The sequence below is a fragment of the Belonocnema kinseyi genome, chromosome 2 (assembly GCF_010883055.1).
Source record: "Belonocnema kinseyi isolate 2016_QV_RU_SX_M_011 chromosome 2, B_treatae_v1, whole genome shotgun sequence".
Classification (NCBI taxonomy): Eukaryota; Metazoa; Arthropoda; class Insecta; order Hymenoptera; family Cynipidae; genus Belonocnema; species Belonocnema kinseyi.
This window is the reverse complement of record NC_046658.1, coordinates 154,784,763-154,810,206: the sequence shown is the minus strand read 5'-3', so window position 1 is coordinate 154,810,206 and position 25,444 is coordinate 154,784,763.

The window sequence follows — 25,444 nt, the reverse complement described above, 5'->3', positions numbered from 1 at the left end:
ATATATCTAGTCGGGAGTGGTGCTGACTGAAAACAGATGATTTGGAGCGATTCGCGCTCCATCTGTTGGTCATTCTAAGGACTTATTGAACTACCCTCGTATATATATAATGTATATGTATTAAATTATTATATTTACCAAAATAATGAATGAAGATCGCCAAAGTGAAAACAAAAGTATAGATCATCCTCATGTTGGCAAAGTAGAGTTTAAACTTGTATTATGATTATTACAATTCTGACAAATTCATCTCCATCGGAAGGTATTTCTTTTACATGAAATTTGAGTGTCGTCGATTGTATCAAAATTTAACGCTTTTTGGCTCATTGACTTTGAAAAAATTTTAATTTTGTGAATAATTAATTAAAATGCAAATGTCAAGTCGACGATCCGGATAAACCAGGTCGCGGCCCAGGCAGTTTAGCACGTATTCTACGAGAGCTTGTTAAAAATTTAGATTCATAAAAAGAGATATTTCGGGTTTCATTCGTGTAAAAAACTACGAATTGTTTGCCGACGTTTCGTGAACATTGCAGTTCAAATCTTCAGGGCTGACCTGAAACTGAGGAATCAGGTCATGATGTTCTTAGGTATACTTTCTACGATGCCTGTGATTGGCCAGAGCGCCCCACCGTGGGGACTGGTCGAACTTGATTGGCCAATCAAGTCTTTTTTAAGAAATCCGGGAGAACGGAAAGCCAAATCGGATTGGTATTATATCCATTGTCCCTATTGATGTTATTAGGGTGTTTTAAGATTTCGATTGCTTCTCTATGTTTTCTTAGAAATTTGTTGTGTGCTTTTGCAATGACTGTTGTTTCATCAAATAAACTGTTATGACCTGTTTCCATATGATGTTCAGCTAGTGCTGATTGCGTGAAGTGTTTTAGCCTGACTTTACTTTCATGTTCCTTCATACGTTGGCTCACCGCTCTCCCGGTTTCTCCAATATAGACTTTGCCACAAGAACAAGGGAGTTTGTTGAGAATTCTTCCTATTTGTTCTGTGACACCCTGAATGTAGGGTAGAGTGGTGGTCATTTTTCTCTCTCTTTCTTTCGTAGGTTGTGTTGACTTGCTTTTTTTAGTGTGTTTTCTTATTGATTTATCAATTTATTTGTTTGTGTAATCGTTCTGTATTAGCATTTGTTTAACGTTTTGTAATTCCTTTTGTAAGTTATCTTTGTCTGTTATGGAGACAGCTCTGTATACAAGGGAGTTGATGACCGATTGTTTTTGAGATGGGTGATGATGGGAAGAGGCATGTAAGTATCTGTTTGTATGCGTGGGTTTTCTGTAAGCTTCATTTCCTAATGTGTTATCAGATTTTTTGTAAACTAATACGTCCAAGAAAGGCAATTTTCCGTTTTGTTCTATTTCCACGGTGAACTGGATATTAGGATGTAATTGATTGATAAAATCGAAAAACTTATTTAGTTCATCTCGTCCATGTCGCCAGATGACAAATGTGTCATCAACGTAACGGAACCAGAATTCTGGTTTAAGTTTGGCTTGGTTAAAGATTTTAGTTTCTAGATGTTCCATAAAAACATTGGCTATTACAGGTGAGATAGGGGATCCCATTGCTGCCCCTGAGATTTGTTCGTAGAATTGGTTATTGAACGAAAAGTAAGTATTATTGAGACATTGTTCTATCAAAGGTATAAGCTCGGAAGGGAAGTTTGTGAAAGATTTAATAATATTAATTGTATCTGAGATTAGCACTTTTGTAAAAAGAGATACTATGTCGAAACTCACTATGATGTCTTGGGGTTGAATGTGAATATGTTGTATCTTTTTAATAAAGTCAAATGAGTTTTGGACGTGAGTGATGGGATTTCCTGTAAAAGGATTTAGTTTTGCAGCGACAAAACGTGCTAGGTTGTAAGTTGGTGAGTTTATTGCGCTGACGATTGGTCTGAGTGGAATGTTTTCCTTGTGGATTTTTGGGAGCCCGTAAAGTTTTGGAGAGATGGGATTAGTAGGAATTAAGTTGGATATTTTTTGGCTGTCAAGTTTAGAGCCTTTCAGAAGAGTCTTTGTTTTACTGACTATTGTTTTTGTGGGGTCCTTTTTAAGTTTCTTGCATGTATCGTTAGTTAGAAGGTCTATGATTTTATTGTTATAGTCTTCTTTATTCATTATTACTGTTGTGTTGCCTTTTTCTGCGGGTAATATTATAATATCTTTATTTTGATTGAGTTCTTTAATTGCGGTTTTTTCTTGTTTTGTTAAGTTTGAGGATGGAACTTGAGCTTGGCGTAAAATGTTGGCCGTCCTTCGTCGTATTTCATTTGCTTTTTCGGGTGAAAGGGTATATATTGTGGATTCAAAATTGCTGATTATTTCTTCTTTTGGGATTTTCGATGGAGCTACAGCAAAATTATGTCCTTTAGATAAGACTGAAATCATTTCATTGTTGAGAGGGTGGTCAGAGATGTTTTTTACTGTATTTGTTAGTTTAGTTTGCTTTACTGGAAGTAATTTGTCAAAGGAGGAGGGTCAATAAGGCCGGTTTTTAAGCCATCTACAGATTGGCCTCAAACATGTTTTATTTTATTCACCTAACTAGGTCCCATAACCTCTTAAAAGGATTTTTCCTGAGAGTGATCTGATTTCAAGATATAGTCATTTTTAAGTTCGTATTTTCCATAGGTTTTCGCACTTTCATTCAAATCATGCTAAGTTTCACATTGTTAGTATTGCTCACGCAAGATCATACTTTTCTGCCGGGCTTAGCCACTTTGACGCCCTTGGGCAAAGAGGAGTGAGATTAAAATCAACCAAAGTCAGTGGAATAGGAAAAAAAAACGCTATCGTTCATGTGCGACTGCGCGTTTGTTGCTGATGCTTTTAGCTATATTCTCCTTCATTCTTCTTCCACGTTTCGACCTGTTAAAGAGTTCTTATCCACTTTGTCTGATAATACTGCGTACATACGTCTGTTCCAGATTATTTTATTGTAGTTTTATTTTATCAGTTTCGACTAGTTTCATAGCGATTGTAAGTTTTTTGCACAGGTTCTTCATAGGCATGAGAGGCTACACTTTTTTTTAAATCCTTATTATTTAATACGAGTAGTTCTGTACATCAGTCTCAGATTCTCTTTATTTTTTCAGGTGAAATAATTACTTGCGAATTAAGTTTTAATTACCACTTATTATGCCGAAAAAACAGTGTTTTTGTTGCGGCAAATTCTTAAAACCAAAGAGTCATCTATCAGTACCATAGTTCAGGATGGACGGGCATTAAATGTTCTTAAAACTGCTTTTAATAGCTCCTTAACCATTCAGTCAAAGGTTTGCCATAGTTGTCGATGCTCTTCGATTAAAAAGCGTCGGATTACAGATGCAAAAGAGATGAGTTCTTCTGAAAATGATTTATCAAATGTTTTAGAACCAGGTAAGAGTCAGATTTATAAAAATTCAGAATCTTCCAGTGAAGATGGAACTTCAGATTCTGACTGTAGGAAAATCAAACTTCCAATAAGAAAATTTATGATTTCTCAATCCAGATGCATTGTCTGTCATCATAAGAATAATCGTATCAGAATCAAACTTTTGCTGCATTGAGGGTTTACGTCGATACTGGTATTTTGATTCCTGCAAAAGCGAGATGCTGTGCTTCTCATTTGGTTGATAATGGTTTTCTTAAGAAAGAGGCTCTTGCGTCTATACAAGCCACCTCTGATTTTACTCACATGAACGCTGAGTCGATTTCTAAGCTTCTGAATGATTTGCGTGAGGAGGCAAGAAAAACAGGGTTGAATTTTGATGATCCATCTGCGCTTGAGGATAAAGATTATTATAGGCTCACCGGTTTGACGAAAAATCAAATTAGTGACGTTGCACAGTACTTGTCAATTGAAGTGCGTTCGACAGAAGGTCGTTCTGTGCGTTTGTGCCTTGCATTATTGTTGATCAAGTTGCGCACAGGTCTTTCCAATGCGATTTTATCAACTATTTTTGGCATAGAAAAACAAAGAGTTGGCAGAGGAATTACGGCAGCAAGGAAAGCTCTGATGTCCTCCTTTGTACCTCATCATCTTGGTATAGGTCACATATCACCCGAGTCAGTCATTAAGGACCATACTACATTAACGGCAAAAACGCTATTCGCAAATGGAGAAGATGTGTGTATCCTTGTAGCTGATGGTACATACATGTTTATCCAAAAGAGTAGCAATTCTTCTTTTCAAAGGCGGACTTATTCTATGCATAAAGGAAGGAATCTGGTCAAGCCCGTGATGTTAGTAACGACGACAGGATATATAGTGGATGTTTTCGGTCAGTATTTTGCAGATGGCAAGAACAACGACGCTAGTATCTTTGAAAGTCTTTTAAAATAAGATTCAATAAAACTGCGTACATGGATGCACTCATACTCTGTTATCGTTGTCGATCGCGGTTTTCGGGACTGCCTGAAGTTTTTAGAAGATCTTGGATTCGTTTCCGAAATCCCTCATTTTCTTCAAAAAGGATCACAGCACACTACGATTGAAGCAAACGAATCAAGGCTCGTTACTAAAGTCCGATGGGTGGTTGAAGCAGTCGATGGGTTGATAAAAACTTGGAGAGACTTAAGTGATGTTTTCCCAAATAGTCAAATCCCGTACATCGGCGATTACGTCAGAATAATCTGTGCCCTTTTAATGCTTTCCGACCTCCTAGAATTTATGATAATTCCGATGATCATCTGATCGCTGAACGAATGTTGCGATTGGCTTTGCAGCCTAGTCGCCTGCAAGAGCGAGCAGTAAAGGAAAACTCGGCAAAAAGGAGGGCATCGTGGCTTCCTATAACGCAAGAGACACTACCTGATTTGCCTAGGTTAACTCTTGATGAATTGCAATACATCACACTCGGAGTATATCAGCTGAAGCAAGCCCAATCCTATACCGAGGAACATTTATCTGATAATGGAATGTACTCCCTTCTTGTCCACAAACAGGAGGAATGCATTCTAAGAGTACAAATGCAGTGTGAATGATGCATTGTGTTGGTTGGAAAATGAAGGAGAAGCAGCATCATCTTCAGATGACCAAACCAATTCTGACGAATAAGGCTGTTGCAGAATGCCTAGCCTCTAATCGACCATAAGTTCTGATTGACTGTAAACTAATATACCTTTGCTTAGAAAAATGTCTCCAAGATTAATTCGATTATTTTATACAAATTATTGCTAATAAATCTGATAAAGTAGGACATTTTTACTCCTTTGATGATCACAAACCTAATAAAGTATAAAAATGAGCCCTATTTTGAAGGCTAAGCACCTGGAGAAAAATGATGGCTTTAACATATGTTGTAACGCATATACGTGCGCAGTTTTTGGCCAAGTATGATCTTGCGTGAGTAATACTCACAATGTGAAACTTAGCATGATTTGAATGAATGTGCGAAAACCTATGTAAAATACGAACTTAAAAATGACTATATCTTGAAATCAGATCACTGTCAGGAAAAATCCTTTTAAGGGGTTATGAGACCTAGTTAGATGAATAAAATAAAACATGTTTGAGGCCAATCTGTAGATGGCCCATAAACCGGCCTTATTGACCCTCCTCCTTTTGTTTTTTGTTTTAGGGTGGAAAGCTTTTTAATCCGTTGGGATTGGTCAAACGATATGCGGTCCAATGTGGACCAAATGTCAAATCTGAGGGTACTTGATAGGAAAAGTTGAAGTTTCAATAATTTTTTAGGGGTAGCGTGCAAAAGAAATTTGGTATGTTGTATTCTTTCTTTAACGAGAAGCAAACTTGTATTATGCCCTGGAGATGTGAACTGCAATGTTCACGAAACGTCGGCAAACAATTCGTAGTTTTTTACACGAGTGAAACCCGAAATATCTCTTTTTATCAAAATGAATCATCGTGAAAGCATAAAATCTATTATAAAAATTTAGATTGTTCGAAAAGCCTAAATTACTAAAAATTGTGAGTCGGCGTTCCGGATGCAAACGATCGAGCACCAGGTAATATAATATAATAAGAATTGTACGAGAACTTTTAAAGAATTAAAATTGTGTCGATTTCCAAAATGACTAACAATGGTGAGTAAAACGTATTCTATGAGAACTTTAAAAAAATTAAAATTTTGAAAATATCTAAAACAATTCCAAATGTTGAGTTGACGACACGGGCGTACCGGGCGCGATCTATATAGCTTAGCTCGTACTCTACAAAAACTTTTTCAAATTTCAGATTGTGCCAACAGACAAAATAACTAAAAATTGTCATTCGACGATCGGGATGTACCGGATTGAGCATCAGTTAGTTTTATATGTATTCTACAATAACTTTAAAAAAATTAAATATTGTGAATAAAAATAACAATTCCAAATGGTGAGCTGGAACCATTTAAATTTTGAAGAACTTCTTGTAGAATACGTGATAAGTTACATGGTGCGAGACAAACTTTACCGGGATCGCCGACTAATCATTGGTAGTTATTTTGGCAGTCGGCACAGTTTAAATTTTTTAAATGTTTCATAGAAGACGTGCAAAAACTGACAATTTGGAATTGTTTTCATTATTCACAAAATATAAATTAAAAAAAAGTTCTCGTAGAATACTTATTAAACAACCTGATGCTCGATCTGGTGCACGTGGTTTGTCGACTAACAATGTTAAGTAATTTTGGCTGTTAGAACAATTTAATTTTTCAAAATGTTCTTGTAGAATAAGTACTAAGCTACCTCGGGTGCCACCTGGTGCAGCCGGGTAGTAAACAAAACAAAATTTTAATTTCTCTCTTTCTGTGATGGAATCTCCACGTATTTCTAAGACGCCATATTTTTAACGCCTTATACTCTCAAAATAAATGATTATTTCAGGAATAATTCTAAGTACAGTGAAACCCTTCAATAGCCCTCCCTCGTATATCCCTTCCGAGAATTGATACCGCAAAGCGGATAGAGCGTCTCCGATGCCTACTGAAACACATTGGACTGATCGGATTATTTCGTGCCATGATGAAATAATTTTGTCATCGACAACAGCGCCATCTGAACTGCGAATATATATCGCGAAGTTATTAAAGCTAAGCTCATGAGAATATCAGTGTAAATCAATTCATTGTAATCCAAAATTAAATAAAGAATAAACTACGGTTTGAAATAAATTATTCTCTATAATATTTTTTGTTAATATTTAATTCAAATTCAAATTTCTTCTGAATAGTTCCAATTTAGTGGCGTCATCATAGCTAACAGTGGGCTCTACACCGAAAAAAATATGCAACTAAATTAAATCAATAATATCTTGGACTAATACGCTTTGCATAAATTAGAATTCAGTAGGTAAAAGAGTGGAATTAAATCTCTGCCTTCAACTTGTAAATTTAGCGGTTTTAGTATAGAACTGACGCTATAGCAATACTGAACTACCTCGAGTCTGAGCACTGCGCTGAGTTGAGAGGCCGGACAATATGCGTTGGGAAAAATTAAACAATAAATATATTTAAATATTTCAAACGTCATCTACAAAAACTTTCTAACAATTTAAATTTGGTCAATAACCAAAAAAATTACAAATGGTGAGTCGACGACCCGGTGGCATAGGATCGCGCAGCAGGCCATTTAGAAGGTCACCTACAAGAACTTTTTCGAAATTTAAATTTGGTACATAACCAAAACAGTTACAAATGGTGAATTGACGACCCGGGTGCGCAGGATCGTGCAACAGGTAATTTAATACGTATGCTACAAGAACTTTTTTAAAATCAAAATTTTTCCAACACCTAAAATAAGTCTCAATGGTGAGGCGATCTCCCCCTGTCTATGAGAACTTTGTTTAATTTTGAATTTTGTCCCTAACCAAAACAATTACAAATGGTGAGTCGGAGACGCAGGTACGCCGAATCGTGCATTAAGTCCTTTAAATCGTCATCAACGAGAAATTTTCTAAAATTTAAATTTTGCTAACACCCAAAATAACTACCAATGGTGACGTGACGACATGGAAGCGCCTGATCGTGCACCAGGTCCTTTAAAGCGTCTTCCTCGAGAACTTTTTTGAAGTTTAAATTTTGTTTATAACCGCAACAATTACAAACGGTGAGTCGACGACCCGCGTGCGCCGGATCCTGCACCAGTTTGTTTTCAAGACAAAGCTCTCATTTAATCGAGATGCTAAGCGGCCCGAAAACGTTTAAAGTACGTAAGCATGTAAACCATTTATTTAACGCGTATTAGTAAAGTTTCTTCCACATTACCGTTAAATATGCAGTTGACATCTGTGAAAACAAAAGTATGGACCATCCTCATTTTCGTAGAAGTAGAGAAAATACTGACAAATAGTTCAGTGAATAATTTGGTTAACTAGTGTCTCTGAGGAATATTCCATTCCGTCATCAGAGTACAAATATATAAATAAGTAGCTCTTACCAAATTTTAGACAACGAAGTTACTAGTGACGAAATTGTCCTACGAAGATAAGAAAATCATTTTAAAGTTCTTACTATGATCCGATGGAATTACGATTCTACGTTTTAAAACTAATTGATTCAAGAGTTCTGATTTTTCAATCAAAATGCCTTTTAAAAAATTCTGAAATTTCTTGAAAAAAACTCTAAAATTCCAGTAGAGAGAACACTGACTAACAGTTTAGTGAATAATTTAGTTAACTAGTGTATAAGAGGAATATTCCATTGTATCATTAGAGTACAAATATATCAATAAGTAGCTCTTACCTTACATGTATATGAGATAGCGAAGTTATTAGTGACAAGATTGTCCTTCGCAGACAAGGCTATAATATTTAATTTCTTATTATGATAATTATAATTATGAAAATTGAATCTCAAGTCTAAATAAAACTATCATTCGACAGAAAAAATAAATCGTGCAAAATATCATATTACTACTATCTTTCCTTTTAATATCAAATACGCATAAATAAGACACTCTGGAGCTAAAATCTCCATTCATTCTTCTTAACGTTCTGGAATTTTAAAGGAAGACAATCTATGTTGTATCCGACTGAATCAATAGTTGAAATTTTTTTTAATTTTCCATACCGTGCTGCTTGAATTATATTTCATGAAACTTTCGATATTTACCAATTTAGTTTTTGCAATCTTTCACTCTAAAATGAAAATTTTACTGTTATGAGTCTGTGAACTTAATAGTAATCTTTGGTACACTCACAGAAAATGTAAATTATAGTTTATTAAATAATTAATTTATTCTAATTTATTTTAAATCAGAATCTAAAATTTCGAATCAAGCTACAAGACATATTAAAATACCACCTTCGATTTTGTTCAATTATTACAACAGTCAGCAATTGAACGCCAAAGTGGAAAGTACTTTCTCCCGGAATTTTACCGCGGCGCGGCGCGATGCAGTAGTGCTTAGGTTTGCGGACACTTTCCTTAGCCCGGAATTGTAATTTGAGTACGATTTTTTACCATCCGTTCTTTATTTTCCACCCGCAAAATAGTTATAATTCATTCCAATTCAAATCATTTTATTCCAATTCAATTTATTCCAATCAAATCTAGTCCAATCCAGCTCAATCCACTCCCATCCATTAAAATCGACTCCACTTCAATTTAATCCAACACAATCCAATCTTCTCTCATACAATCCAATCCATTACAGTCCAGTTCAGTTTAATTTACTTCAATGCAATATATTCCAACATATAGTTTGCGTCGTTATTTATAGATAAAAATTTAAGTTTAATAATTGAAAATTTTGGAAATTAACTTACTATCAAAATAATTGTATTTTCAACTAAAAAAAAAAAGAAAAAAAAAGAAATTTCCAACAAATTATTTACATTGACAACCAGAAAAATGAATTTTTTAACTGAAATTAATAATCTTTAACCAAAAACTGAAACTTTTGCAAATTAGTTTAAATTTTAGCCAAGTAGTTGAAATTTTAACTAAAAATTGTGTATTGTAAACAAAAAGAAGTTTAATTCAACGAAAAAATTAATTTTAAAAAACTTTCAATTTCAACTTTTAATTACAATTATTTTTTAATTGGAAACTTTTCAAATTATAAATTGAATTCTTTTATTTGAAGTCTCTTTATAGTATTAATTTTTACATTTTTATTTATAAATCAAAGCTCAAAAGTTTTGTTATTATTTTTTTAAGTAAAATGATGTTTTTTAAAAGTAAAAACCGTTGTATTCAACTGTTTTCAATATTAAAAAAAAATGTTTCTCTTTTTTTTGAAGATTAATCATTTTAGTTTGGATTTATGAATAAAAATGTAAAAATTAATAATATAAATCTATTCAAAATAAAAGAATTCAATTCATAATTTAAAAAGTTACCAATTAAAAAATAATTCTAATTAATTGTTTTTTATTGATCAAAATGATTTAGTCTTAAACATTTAAAAATTTTTTGTTATATTTTTAAATTCAAAGCAAAATGTAAACCTTTTTTTGTTGAAGATTCATAATTTTAGTTGAAAATTTGTCAAACTTCCGTTTTAAAAGTTTAAAATTCAAAAAATTTCCGCCTCAAATAAATCATTTTCAGATTCAAAATTTTGAATTTTCTAATTTCACCCGGAATTTTGAATTGGAAGAGGAAATTTTTTAAAGCAATTGAATGTTTTTCTGAATTAGATCAGAGATTTTTCGACAAAATTATTATTCAGATCTGTGACAACGGATTCTACAAAATAATTAAAATTTTGAGTTAGGACACGAAAATTTGAATAAGAATTATAATCAGGGTACATTATAATAGAAATAATATAATATATAATTAACTATATATTATATTATAATTATAAAAAAATTATCTTAGCAGATATTAATATTAAAATTAAAATTAATTAGCTGTAAATGATTGTGCTAGAGTTTTCAGCGTTTGAAGTTGAATTTATGTATTAAACCGAAAATATTAAAATAGCCTTTCAAAATTAGAAAATTTATTTATAAGAATCATTTGAAATAAAACAATTACGAATTATAAGTACTGACGAAATTTATCATTTCGAAAGTCCGGAGGCTATTTCAACTTTTTTGGTTCAATAGATAAATCAAACGCTTAAAAACTCTAGCACAATCATTTACAGCTAATTAATATCAATATTAATATAATCATAATTTCGAAGAAAATAGTAATATAGAGAAGTAAAATAGCCTAAGAACGAGAGGAACTGGAATAGAGGCACATAAATATGTAATGATTGAATGATGTAATGATTTAATTATTATCTGTTTAGGTAAAAATTCTAAGAGAGAACGTGTGTAGCTTCGTTTTATTAAAAAATTTGAGTGAGCAAACGAATATTGTAAAAACTTGTAAGAGAATACAATGAAGACAATAAATTCTATTCTACTCTATATATAATTATAATATCACATACTTAATTATATAATTTATTTTCATTATGTACAATATGTACAAATGCGGATCAACATATAAATAAGACCATTATAATATAAGACAATTATAATATTATCATTAATAATATATGTATATATTTATATATACAATAGTATTAATATTTATTTAATTTATATTTTATACTTAAAATAACGTAACCTCAAAATTTGCGCATATATAAATGCGCGCGAAGTATGGTCAGTTACACCAGCCCCCCCACTCTTAATTTTTGAGTTTTCTATAGCCCACTGAATTGCGCCCCAAATGCGCTCAAACGCGCCACATTGATAACCGAATTATTAGCGATCGAAACGGGGGGGGGGAGGCTGGCCTCATTTTTTAAAAATAATATCATTTTCCCAAATTCATCATACCTATATTTCATAACTTCAAATGCACTCAAATGCGCTACCAACAAAAAATTTTGCAGTATCTAATTAACAATGATATCAAATTTGGAGGGGGGGGGCAGTGTAACGCAGGTGTTAAATCTTCAACAGTGATGTGCAATATAAAATTGAGGACATGGATTCGTTCGAATTCAAATGCTATCATATGCGCTATAATTTTTTTTTTTGAAATTTCGAAAATTGCCAAAGATATGGAAGTAACGAAATTTTACGAAATAATTTCCAACCAAATTAAAAGTTTGCAATCCGCATTGATGAAGGGAGTTTTCTAAGGGGATTCGAATGCGCTTATTTGTGCTATAAAGATAAAAGTTTGCGCCGAATTGATAACCGAGATATCAACAATCAAAATGGGGGAGGGGGGGGTGGCGTCATTCTTCTAAACTAATTGCCCTTTTTAAAATTCAACATATCTATCTTTCATAACTTCAAATGCGCGTAACATTAGTAACATTAGTAACTAGTGCGCACATACCGATAATAACGTTCTACCCTTCGCAAAAGGGTTGAACGCTAAGCGCTCAAGATCAGCGAATTAAACCAATCCTAGTAATTTTATCGACAAAAGCGATGTCACTATAAGAATCACGCATCAGAAAATAGTCAGTAATATGTTTAGCCAAACCAATGAGTTATATTACGCGCTTCTCGAAACGATCAAACGCTAAGCGCCCAAGATTTGAACTTGACTAAGTAATTACTTTTTTTAAAGACAAAAATGGTATCCAAAGTAACATAACGCTAAGCGTAGAAGATTTGCACTAGTAACTAATGTTACTTTGGGTACCATTTCTGCCTTTAAAAAAGTGACGAATTAGTCAAGTTAAAATCTTGAGCGCTTAGCGTTTGATAGTTTCGAGAAGCGCAAGATATAACTTATTGGTTTGGCTAAACATATTACTGATTACTTTCTGATGCGTGGTTCTCATAGTGACATTGCTTTTGTCGCTTAAGTTACTAGGATTGGTTTTATTTGCTGATCTTGAGCGCTTAGCGTTCAACGTTCTTGCGGAGGGTAGAATGTTATTATCGGTATGTGCGCACTAGTTACTAAAGTTACTTTGGGTACCATTTCTGCCTTTAGAGAACTGATTAATTAGTCAAGTTAAAATCTTGGGCGCTTAGCGTTTAATTGTTTGAAAAGTGCGCTATATGAGTAAACGGTGTAGGCGAAAATATGGCAAAACACGATCTGAACCGTGATTTATATGTTGACATCGCTTTTGTAACAAAATCTGTTGTAATTCGTTTTGTTCCCTGATCTTGAGCGCTTAGCGCCGCATAGCGCTAAAGCCGTCCATTTTTTTGGATTTTTTTTACGGATAATTCATCCGGCACTTATAACCTTAAAAATTACAAAGCTTCAGCTAAATCCACCGAAAGCCATTTTCCCATACGTTTAGTACGGGGTCCTTTGTATATTGCAATTTAGGTTATGTGGACATATCATCGGGTAGTTTATCGGTAGCAAGTGTTAATTGGGGGTTTGATTATTGTTTTTGTTAGCTTTGCAAGTGGCACATATGAGTGCATTTAAAACCCCATAGGAAACTCCCTTCATAAATGCGGATTGCAAGCTTTTTATTTTGTTGGCTATCACTTCGTAAAATTCTGTTACCTCTATATCTTAAGCAATTTTCAAAATTTTGAACAAAAAAATTATGGCGCGTATGAACGCGTTTGAAGTTGAAGGCATCCATGTCTTCAACTTTATATTGCAAATCATTGTTGAGGATATAACACCTGCGTTATACTGCCCCCCCCTCCAAAATATGATATCTTTGTTAATTAGCTAACGCAAATTTTTTTAGTAGTGGTGTATTTGAGTGCATTTGTAGTCATGAAAGATAGGTATGATGAATTTGAAAAAAGGCAATTAGTTTAGAAAAATGACGCCGCCTCCATTTTGCTCGTTGATATCTCGATTATAAATATGGCGCAAAATTGTTTCTTTATGACGCATCTGAGCGAATTTGAATCCCCATGGGAAAATCTCTTAATCAATGCCGATTGCAAACTTTTAATTTGTATGGTCATCACTTCGCATTCGAGCGCAATTCAGTGGGCTATAGAAAACTCAAAAATTAAGAGTGGGGGGGGGGGTGGTGTGACGGCCCTTTTGTTTACCTTTTTTTGGAATTTTTTTTGGCGAACGATAAGAATATACAACTTTGAACTTTTCAATATATATTTATTCACATTTAAACAGTAAATTGCCAGCCCCTCCCTGCCCCCATTTTCATCGCTGATATCTCGATTATCAATGTGGCGCAACATTTTTTCTTTATGGCGCATATGAGCGCATTTGAAATCCCATAGAAAACTCCCTTCGTGAATGCGGATTACAAAATTTTAATTTGGTTAGTCATCACTTCGTAAAATTTTGTTACCTCCATATCTTAGGCAATTTTCGAATTTTCCAACAAAAAAAAAATGATGGCGCATATGAGCGCATTTGAAGTCAAACGAATCCATGTCCTCAACTTTATATTGCACATCATTTTTGAGGATTTAACACCTGCCAGCATCGAAAACTGGAAATATTAAAATCCCAATCTCTTGATTTTATATCAAAGCGGAGAGAGATATAAATAGAACCGCCGAAGTTTTCCGACCGAGTATCGTGCACCTTTAAGTTTTTAAATTCAGAAAAGGAGAAATGGTTTGCGCGCGCAACTCAGTCATTTACAGCGTCTCCTACTATATTCACACGGACATAGCCCTGTCATAGTATTGGACCACATCTCGTTTCAGATATGGGATCACTGCAAGAACTTAAGCGGAGCAGCAGTGGGGCTCCGAAACCGACTGAAGCCGATGGGACTAATCTGATTATTTCGTTCCATGATGAAAAAATCTTCTCATTGACAACAGCGCCATCTGAACCGCGAAGTTATTAAAGCAATGCTCATGAAAATATCAGTGTAAATCAATTCCAGGTAATCCGAAATTAAATAAAGTATAAACTACGGTTTAAAAGTAATTATTTTCTAAAGATTTGTGTTAATATTTAATTCAAATTCAAATCTCTTCTGAATAGTTCCAAACCAGTGGCGTTGTCGTAGCTAACAGTATTTAAGACAGTTGAGGTTTTGACATGCAGTGTTTTGTTAAAAAGAGTCTTTTTTCTGGATATTGCTGTCTTTGAATATTTTAGTCAAGTAAGTGACCTAGCTCCTGGACCGATTATTGAAGACAAAGCTCTCCTTTTAAACGAGATGCTAAGCGGCCCGCAAACGTTTAAAGTACGTAAACAGGTAAAACATTAGTTTAACGCGTATGAATAATATTTCTTCCTCATTTCCGTTAAATATTCAGTTGATCCCTGTCTCCTTATTAGAAAAATATTTGTTTACTGTGCATTAAAATCCACGGGAAATCTTTTGTACGCCACTTATTGTTTCCATCCAGAGCTGGCTAAAATGAGTTAGTTCCCACCCACCGTCAGGCCCAAAATCGGCGCTATAGAAGAGTTTCACTGTATTTAAATTTTTAACCAAAAATGATCAATTTCGAACCAAATAGCGGGATCAGGGACTAAAAAATGTCAATTTTCACCTAAAAGTGCAATACTTAAATTTATTATAAAAAAGTTAATTTCTATAAAAAGAAATAATTTGCAACGAAATAGTTCATTTTTTAATGAAGGATACGAATTCTTAACTAAAATTATGAATTTTCTACAACAAAAAAATACACGTAGTTTCAACCAAAGGAAATAAATTTTCAAGCAATAAAGATCAGCTTTCTTTAGAATACATGAAATTTAAACTAAAAAAATATCAATATTCTACCAAAAATGGAATATAGTTACATTTTCAGTTAAAAAAGTTAATTTTAAATAAAAAACAGAAAATCATTTTTACAATATAGATTGATAAACCAAAAATGGCTTAGTTATATTTGCCGTTAAAAAAATTTAATAAAAAGAATTGCAACAAAATAGTTATATTTTTAACCAAAACGATAAATGTCTAAATGACAAAAAATGAATTTTCAACAAATTTTTTAAACCATTAAACAGATTAGATTAACTTTCAACCAAACAGTTTTATTTTTAACAACAAAAACAATAATTTTTTTAGAAATAAGGAACAATTTCAAACAAGAAATATTTTTTAGTCAAAAAATAAATCATGTTCACAAAATTTTTAATTTTTAGGTAAAAAAATAAAAAGTAGTTTTTAAATTATTCTAATAAAAAAATTAAAATATGAATTTTAAACAAAAAGTTCATTCTCAACCAAACAATTTAATTTTAATCCTAAAAAGACGAATTTTCAACCAAAAAGATGAATTTTTGGCCAAATAATTGTATTTCTAACAAAATAATTGAATTTTCAACCAAATAATAAAATTGTTGACCAGAACAGATATATTATTAACTAAAAATAAAGTAGTAGAATTTTCAATACAAAATATGTAATTATCAATCCAAAATTAGTTGGATTTTCTTATGGGATTATGGCTTTATGTTCGCTCGAATGTCTTACGAAACATCAGTATGCATGAAAGTATTATTTGCAATATAATAAGAACTATAGATATGTGTATTAAATTATTATATTCACCGAAAGAATTAGCGAATAGCGCCAAACTAAAAATAATAGTATAGACCATCCTTATTTTCGTAGAAGTAGAGAAAATTCTCACTAACAAATTAGTGAATAATTTGGTAAACTAGCGTATCAGAGGAATATTCCATTGCATCATCAGAGTACAAATATATGAATAAGTAGTTCTTACCTCACATGAATACGAGATAGCGAAGTTATTAGGGACAATATTGTACTTCGCCGACAAGGCTATAATTTAAAATTTCTTATTATGATAATTATAATTATGACAATTGGATCTCAAGTCTAAATAAAACTGTTATTTGATAGAAAAAATAAATCGTGTGAAATATTATATTACTACGATCTTTCCTTTTAATATCAAATACACATAAGTAAGACTCTTTATGAGGCTCAAAGAGAAAGGATTATTTCGTTAGTCAGCTATTTTTGACTACCGGGTCTAATTTATCAATCAAAATGCTTTTTAAAAAACTCTCCATTTTTTTTCTGGCTAAATTAGGTAATCTCAGATAACATATTACGCATACAACTGTTCATCTTATAGTATTAAAAAAGAAACAATTTCATTTTCCGACTAAGGAGTGCAATATAAGATAAACTATTAAGAAGAAAAATTGTTCGTCGGTAAAAGATTTACAAATTTAATTAAAAAATGCGTTTCAACCTATGTTTGTATCAATAAAAATAGGTAAAAAGGAAAATTGTTTAAATAATATGAAACTGAAATGAAAACGTAATGTACAATAAAGAACAAATAATAACATAATAAAATACGTTAACTTTATTTTGCGTCGTCGAAATGAAATAATATTTTAAAAAGTTATGGTTTTTAAGGTTTTACTTTGAATTATAAATTCATTTTAATCCGGAAACCTTTTTTGGAAGTTCTAATCAATCGCATAGAGAGAGTCAATTTTTTTAATGATTGAAACTCTAATATAGGTCATAGGTATGTATTATAATTTCATGTATATGCTACTGAAAATTATTACATCGTGGATAAACAGTGGGTAATAAATATCAGCTAATAAATGTGATTGTAATATTCATTGTATACCTATAACATGCAACAGATACCTCTATGCTTCAATGAGTAATTTTTTTATTATTTTATTTTTTAGAATGAACATTTCACTGCCTCATAAATGGAAATAAAAAGACGTTATGGGACTCACTCTGATCATTCGTGAACATTGCCAATAAATCCACAAAATGATCAATTTTTGGCGATTTACGGCGCACAAATATTCTTCAGAAAAATTAAACTTGTTTTTAGAAAATTTCCAAACTTCCTAAACAAACAAATATGAGTCTTGGTATCACGTTCAGGAATTCTAACAAAACGTTCCAAAAACACATCACACTGGCAGGGTGTAGCAAATTTTGTTGAAAATGTTCGGTTTTAGTTAAAAATTCAACCATTAACATTTAGATTAAAACTTCACATTTTCTGGTTAAAGATGAAACTAATTGTTAGAAAGTAGAACTGACTTATTAAATCTTTATTTAATTGGTTGAAAATTAAACTATTTTGTGGAACATTCGTTTTTTTATAAAACAATTAACTTTGTGAGTTGAGTGAGAAATGAAGTGCTTGGTTGAAAGTTGAACTCATTTATCAGATTTTTACTTAATTGGTTAATAATTGAACTGTTTTATGAAAATTATTTTTCTTTAAATTGAAAATTAATTTATGATTAAATGATATGAATTATAAATTATGAAAAAGACAATAATGTGGACAGGAATAGACAGGTTCTGTAAAAACGAATCATCGATAAAGATATTAGAATTTTATTTGATACTACAAACTTTAAAACAAATAATATTAAAAACCATGATCTGCATTCATAAACATACGATTTTTTATTTCGCGCCACTGTGTCTGTCAGGAACTGTATTTAAAAATAAAATCTCGTATGCAAATAACGTTTAAAGCTATGATCTATGATTAACACTATGATCTCTACTAGAGTTTACATTAGAATTGATTTTCAATTATAAATATTTGAATTTAGTTGCAAAAAGATTTCTGTATTTCGCTTAAAAAAACTAGGGTGGTTTTCGTAAAAGTGGTTTTAAATATAGTAACCTAATTTATAGGTCGAATTGACCTCAATTTTATATTATTTACATTACATACGTTATTTAGTATTATTATTATATTTATTGGCAGGTTGTAACATGACAAAATTCAGAGTTACTAATCTCGATCGACCAATGATGACAGAATCCACTAACTAATAATTGTAATGATTTGCATCATAAAATTTGTAATACCAATATCAGAACGGTCTTGAGAGCACAAGAAAATACGTGTGCAGTATGTTGGAAACGGCTCACGCACGAGCTGTCCGTGCACACACACAGAGCGCCAACAAATCGCGTGCGATCTGTCGCGCTGCTGCGGCGCGAGCTGGCTACGTAGCCTTCGCCTATTGGACCGGCACTAGAAAAGCAGAAGTTTGCGACGTTGCCAATATTGGTACGTTTACGCAGAGAGTGTAGTGTTTATCATTGTGAAAAAGCCGGTATTGAAAGCTATTTTAGAAAGTCACTTTTTTATATTTCGGACGGCTCTGTCAAGTTTCATTGTCATTTATGTAAATATTATAGATAACATAATTTAAATAAATAGATATACCATTAAATAATATAATAAAATAAATTGGCAACGTCAAAAACTTCTGCTTCTCGAGCGGCGCGGGCGGTCTGATATTTGAGTTAGTGATGCCGCCGAGCGATATTTTTCGATACTGAGACGATACCGATACGATAATCACCTTTCAGTATCGGATTTGTCTCGCTCGTTTTTGTCTCGTATCGGAAAAACATCGAAAGGGCTGTCTCGTATCGGTATGGTATCGGGATTTCGATACGAAAAGACCAGATAGAGCTTTTCTCGTGCGACAAAGAAGAGGGAGTAAGGCCGCTGGAACGTAGGCTATCTATCTTTCTCGCTCCTTAAGGAGCGTGCATGTAAAGGAATTGGAGTAAGCGAGACACGAGTATACGGAAAACCGTCACTTACTTTCCACATGCTTGTGTCTCGCTCACTGTTATTGATTTACATTAACACTTCTTGAAGAGCGAGAAAGACAGATAACCTGCATACCATTTTAAATCATTCTTATTTTAATAAATTTTTTTTTGCAAAATTTTTTATTTTGCAGAAAGTCCTCTGACTTGTCTGCAGGTTGGAACAAAAAGTCGCACCCCTTTGAGAAGTAATTTTTCATTGTATGATATGTTAAGAAAAAAATTTTTGAAATGGATTACAGAGTTTCAAATAGAATAAGTCAGTAGACTAATCCGTTAATAAGAATTTTGAGAAATGAGAATAATGAAAAATAGTATTGTAGCAAGATAAAAAATAAGACAAGCTGTGACTCGGAAAAATAGTGATTTTAGATATTCATGATCTCCTATGGTTTTAAGGAAAATAGATTTAAAGTAATATAGATTTTATGGCATATTTATGCACCTTGCCAAGCAAAGACCCTTTAGCTTAGGACTTCGTATCTCGCGGTCAGTACTATGAACTTCCCAAGTCAAATTTTATATCGTGCAACTAGGATTCAGGTACTTCAGAATTAATGTACAATAGCCAACTCCTCTCTGTAAGTATAAGGGCAGAATCTGAAGAAAGGTTAAATTCTAAGAATGTGTGTGCGAACTTTCTCACATTTTCGAGATCAGTTATTGCATTCCAAAAGTGAACTTCTGTTCTAACTTTCTGAGAGGTAAATGCTAAACGTTGTCAAATACTTGTCAGTATTTCATCTTCGGTCAAAGATTTCGGTTGAACAAGTTCGTTTGCTTTCGATAAACATGGCCCCATCACCAAAATCTACATCTATTAATTCACCGCTGAAAAATCGTGATCCTACAAACCATGTGAAAACAGTGAATATAAGTAAAGTTACGGTGAAAACAAAGAATCTAAAACATATATTTCAATTTGCGCACAAGGACAATGATGCGACGAAGAAATTTGCAGTGTGTCAATTATGTAAAGGAAACGGTCAAGATAAGGAAATAAAAATGACGGAAGGAATGTCAAAAATCAATCTTCAGTTGTTAGTATTTCCCAAAAATACAGAAAATCTTTCTACCTTCAATCTATAAAGATCAATTTCTTTGGGAGTTTTTCAACTTAGTTTAAAAGTTTTTGAGAAGTAGTTTTTAAATGCAAATCTTTATGTTTGTATTTAAAAATACGGGTAAAACTGTGTGGTTTATCATAAAATGCAAATTCCATACTTTCTCTTTCGAGAAAGTTTTGTGAAACTTTTTTTTAAATAGAGGCGGATTCAATAACCTTGAATAAAATTTACTTAGCCGCCTCAGGCCGTTCGAGCTCCCCTCTGTTGCCTGCACAACTGTTTTTCGAAAATTAAATTCGAAAAAACAAATCACTTTGTAGGAATTTTTATGGTGCATCCTTTTTTCTTTTAAAAAGCCTTCCAGTGTCTCCTTGGGCTTCTCTGAACAAAATGCAAAAAACCGAATTTGTCAGAAACAGAAATTACTGAATATTTTCACTTCAACTCGCTTCGAAAAACAAAGATCCTAATACTTTCAAATAAAAACTGGCATAATTATATTTTAGATTATTTCCAATTTAAATAATATTTAGAGTTATCTCTTTTATTACAGAAAAAATTTATTCATTTTTTTGGCAAGCACTTTCCAAATAGTGCTAGACAATTTTCAGTCGCTCCATTAATCGAGGGAATTTCGAGTAAACCAAAACTTTTAGAGGAAGAGATGTTCTCTAGTCTAGGATTTATAAAAATTTTCGAAAAATATGATTCCACTTTAACTTCTCTATTCACAGAGGATAAGGGAGTTTACCACTCACAAGCGCGTGCGACGAAAAATAGCTTTTTAATACAAATTGGTAATCAAATTTTATAGATCATTCGAAAAATAGAATCAAAGGACTTTTTAAACTACACACATGTTTTTGAAAGTTTTCTATTCTTTCATAGCGTTAACTAAAAAACCATGCTTTAAGATTTCAGAACCAACGGACTTGTACCAAAATAGTTTTCTTTTTCAGTTAATTCAACAAATATTGATTAAAATTTTATCATTTGCAGTTTCTTCTTTTTAGTTTAAAATTGGTCTTTTATTTTTTTTTTTATTTTTGGTTTAAAATTGATCTTTTTTATATGAAAAATTACATGATTTGTTGAAAATTCATCCATTTTAGTTTACCTCAACGGCTTTTAATGAAAACTATTTCCCGGTTTGAATATAAACTAATACATATTAATTATATTATGATTCCTAAGAATTCATGAAAAAGTTAAAAATCTCTTATTGTTTAATAATATTTCATTGCAAAAGAGGTAAGTCGATAATTGTGTTTTCTTGGTTTCACCGGTAAAAAGTATCTAGGTAACTTCGAGTTTCAAACAACATTTAGTGAGTGATTAATTCAAAAATATTTACTGAAGTTTTCTGGAAAATATTATATTGGTTTATTAGAAATTGTCTGAGACAAAAGTTGTTTGAAACTCAAAGTTACCCCAATTAATTAAATATTATTAAACAATAAGCGATTTTTAACTTTTCCATGAATCCTTTGGCATCGCCATAGTATTTTAAAAAAGTTCTATAAATATGATCCCATTTTGATAATATTTAGCCGAGCTGAAACGATTTAAGTTTTAAAACTTAATCAAATCAGAGAAACTCTAATTCGATATTTGGCTTTCATTATTCAAAATAAACGATTGACAAAAATTTTTTACTAAGTCAATGTTTTATTTCTTCATTCTCTACAATTCTACATTTTAAAAAATTGATCCCGTTCAAACATCCTTGCTTTGGTTCAAAATTATTTTTTTAAACAGAAAAAGTGAACTATTTCATTTTTGGGTGGAAATTTATTTTTCGGATTGCAAATTAATTTCGTTTTTTTATTTAATATTACATTTTTTGGTTAGAATATCAACTATTAAATTTTCAATGGAAATTCGTCTTTTTAAATTCAATTTTATGCTACTTTCTTAAAAAGTAATTCAACTATTTATTGAACTATGTTTGTGAAAAATTTAACTATTTTGCTGAAAAATGTTATCAGTTAAAAATTAATTTTATGCTAAAGAATTAACTAGTTGATTCTTGATTGTAAATGTATGGATTTGACTGAAATGCGGAAATAGTAGGTTGACAATTCGTAATTTTTGGTAGAAAATTATTCTCTCAATTTAAAAATTCATTTTGTTTTTGAAAAGATCTCTTTTAACGGAAAATTCAACTATTTTCTTAATTTTTTTTATTTGAAAAAAAAAAATTATTTTTTAAACCGAAAATTCAACTATTCTATTTTTGGTTGTATTATTTTTGTATAGGCCTGAAGTTCGAGACGTCTGACATAGACGGCTTCATACTAATTTTTTTTTTAAACTTCTTTTTGCATAGAAATGTAGGGGAAGGTAAAAAAAACACAATCTCACTTTCGGTTTTTTCAATTTTCTCTTTGAAAAGAAATGAGAGAAAAATCAAATTTTTTCCTGCAAACTTTAATTTTCTATTAAAAAATATATATTTTACTCCTTTTTCAAATACTAATATCGACACACCGCAATCTAGAGGTGTGAAGAAAAAGTTAAAAATTAATGTTCTATTATCAAAAAAGTGTCCAATTCGACAAAACGGGCCTCACCAATCGTGTCAATGCCCTTATACGGTCCATTTTGACATCGAATTAATCAAATGTGACATTTTTTAATATCATATTTTCAAAGATATTTTCGAGAGGAAAGAAAATAAAAAAGAAAATCAAAAATCTTATGCCCGGACGTGGTTCAAATCACACCAAACATTGCCCTGAAATCATGTCAATGCACATATACGATCCATTTTAGAATAGAAGTAAAGAAATGTGACATTTTTAAATAGCAGATTTTCAAAGCTACTGTCTAAAGAAATGAAAAGAAAAAAGAAAAGCAAAAATCGTATGTCCGGATGTGGTTCATATCTGATCAAACTTTGCCCTGAAATCATGTTAATGCACATATGCGGTCCATTTTTCAATAGAAATAATCAAATGTGACATTTTTAAATATGAGACTTTCAAAGCCACTGTCTAGAGGAAAAAAAAGAAGCAAAAAAATTCAAAATCCTATGTCCGGAAGTGGTTCAAATCTGACCAAACGTAGAAACGTAAAGCAATTAGAGGGTTTCACACTAAATAATATATTTTTTTAATATTTCATTTTTTTAAACTTTTTTTAAACAGTAATGGAGGGGAAGGTTAAAAACACACAGCCTCACTCAGGGTTTTTTCAATTTTGCCTTTATAAAATGTATGTAAAATTAATCAAATGTGATATCTTTTAATATCATAATATTTAAGAGATTTTAGAGAGGAAAAATAATAAAGAATAAAATTAAAAATCGTATGTCCGGACGTGAGTACATTCCGACCAATCGTTGCCCTGAACTCATGTCAATGTACATATACGGTCCATTTTATAATAGAAATAATCAAATTGGACATTTTTTAATAGCACATTTTCAAAGCTATTTCCTAAAGAAATGTAAAGAAAAAAGAAGAGCAAAAATCGTATGTTCGGACGTGGATTAAAAAACATTAGTTTAAAAATCCCCAATAATTGTAGAAACTTTTTCCATCCGCTGACAAAATTTAGTTTACATAAAACATTTGTCAATAAAATAAAAACCATTTCTCCTCAGATCTTTTATAATTATGAAAAAGCTTTAAATTCTTTTATTCTTTGTCTTCGGGTGTTCTCTTTGTTCACTTTCATAACCTGATTTTCATACTGGAGCGATAATTTATTGAAATGATTCGACAAAAATAGAAAAACACAGTCAAACAAATCCAAGCTATCATTCTCACAATAATTACATAAATAAACCGTTTTCTTGATATTTCTTTAAAGAGTTTGTAATGACTCAACATGACAAAAGTCATATAAGCTCTCGGTGACAGGAGGCTGGTCACATCTCGAACCCCGTTTCGAGCTCCACCTTTAAGGAAATACGTTTTAGCAACTGGTTACCTACATAATTCTCTATTTTCTTAAGGATATTCAATTAAAAAATCAAATTCTTATTTTTTCCGAAGTTTAAACAAAAATGAAGTTTGGATCCCTACAATTAGCATTATTTCTTGGCCGCCAGTGTGCAGGTATTTCGCCAGTTTCTGAACAGAAGTTTCTTTTCTCCTATATATACAGTATTAAAATTAAAAAAGCTACATTATTAAGCGAATTGAATAAACAGAAATCATTTACGATGCTTCGAAAAAGAAATTGTGTAAAGGCAGATTTGCGGGTCGAATATTATTTATATCTTATTACTTGTAAGATCAGGTAATAATATATTTTATTATTTAATGAAATTTTTATTATTGTCTATTTCTTTTATTAGAATATTATAGGGATTATATGATAAATAATAAAAAAATAAGGTCAGTGCCGCTTTTATAGCCTAAAAAATTAACTACTGTCGTGTAGCACTGTTATTTATATTACATAACGTACATTATACAAGGTAACATTTTAATACATCGGATGATTTACGTAATGTTTAAATTTACTCAATAAATTGCATAAGAGAGTTGAATGAAAAATGAATATTTTGAGTCAATCTTCATGAAAAATTTTTCCCGGCACGCTCAGTCTGCATGTGTGTAGTAAAAAGCCAAAACTTTTGAACATTTACAGCACGAACATTCTGCTTCCCCCCTCCCACCCTCCAAACTACGCCACCATAGGCTGAAGCCTTTATGTCATATATACAGTGTTTGTCCGAAAAGTAATAGGACTGATTTTCTTCGGCCGCGACTGTACTTCGGAGCGTGCGCGCACCGACTGTATTTGGTAGAGGGCGTTCCTAGCTAACGAACGAGCGGCTGGTCAGTTGCAGAGCTCACAGACCTGAAACGCCGCAACGATGTCGCACGAGGGGAATCGTCCCCCGCCAGGTGCCAGATCGTGGATGAAATTTACCCCCACCAAACCTACCGTTTGGGAGCCGCAAAACAGAAAGTGCATGATTACCACTGTGAGTTCGTATGTAAGCCGAAAATGCACGATTCGACCTCGGAGTTC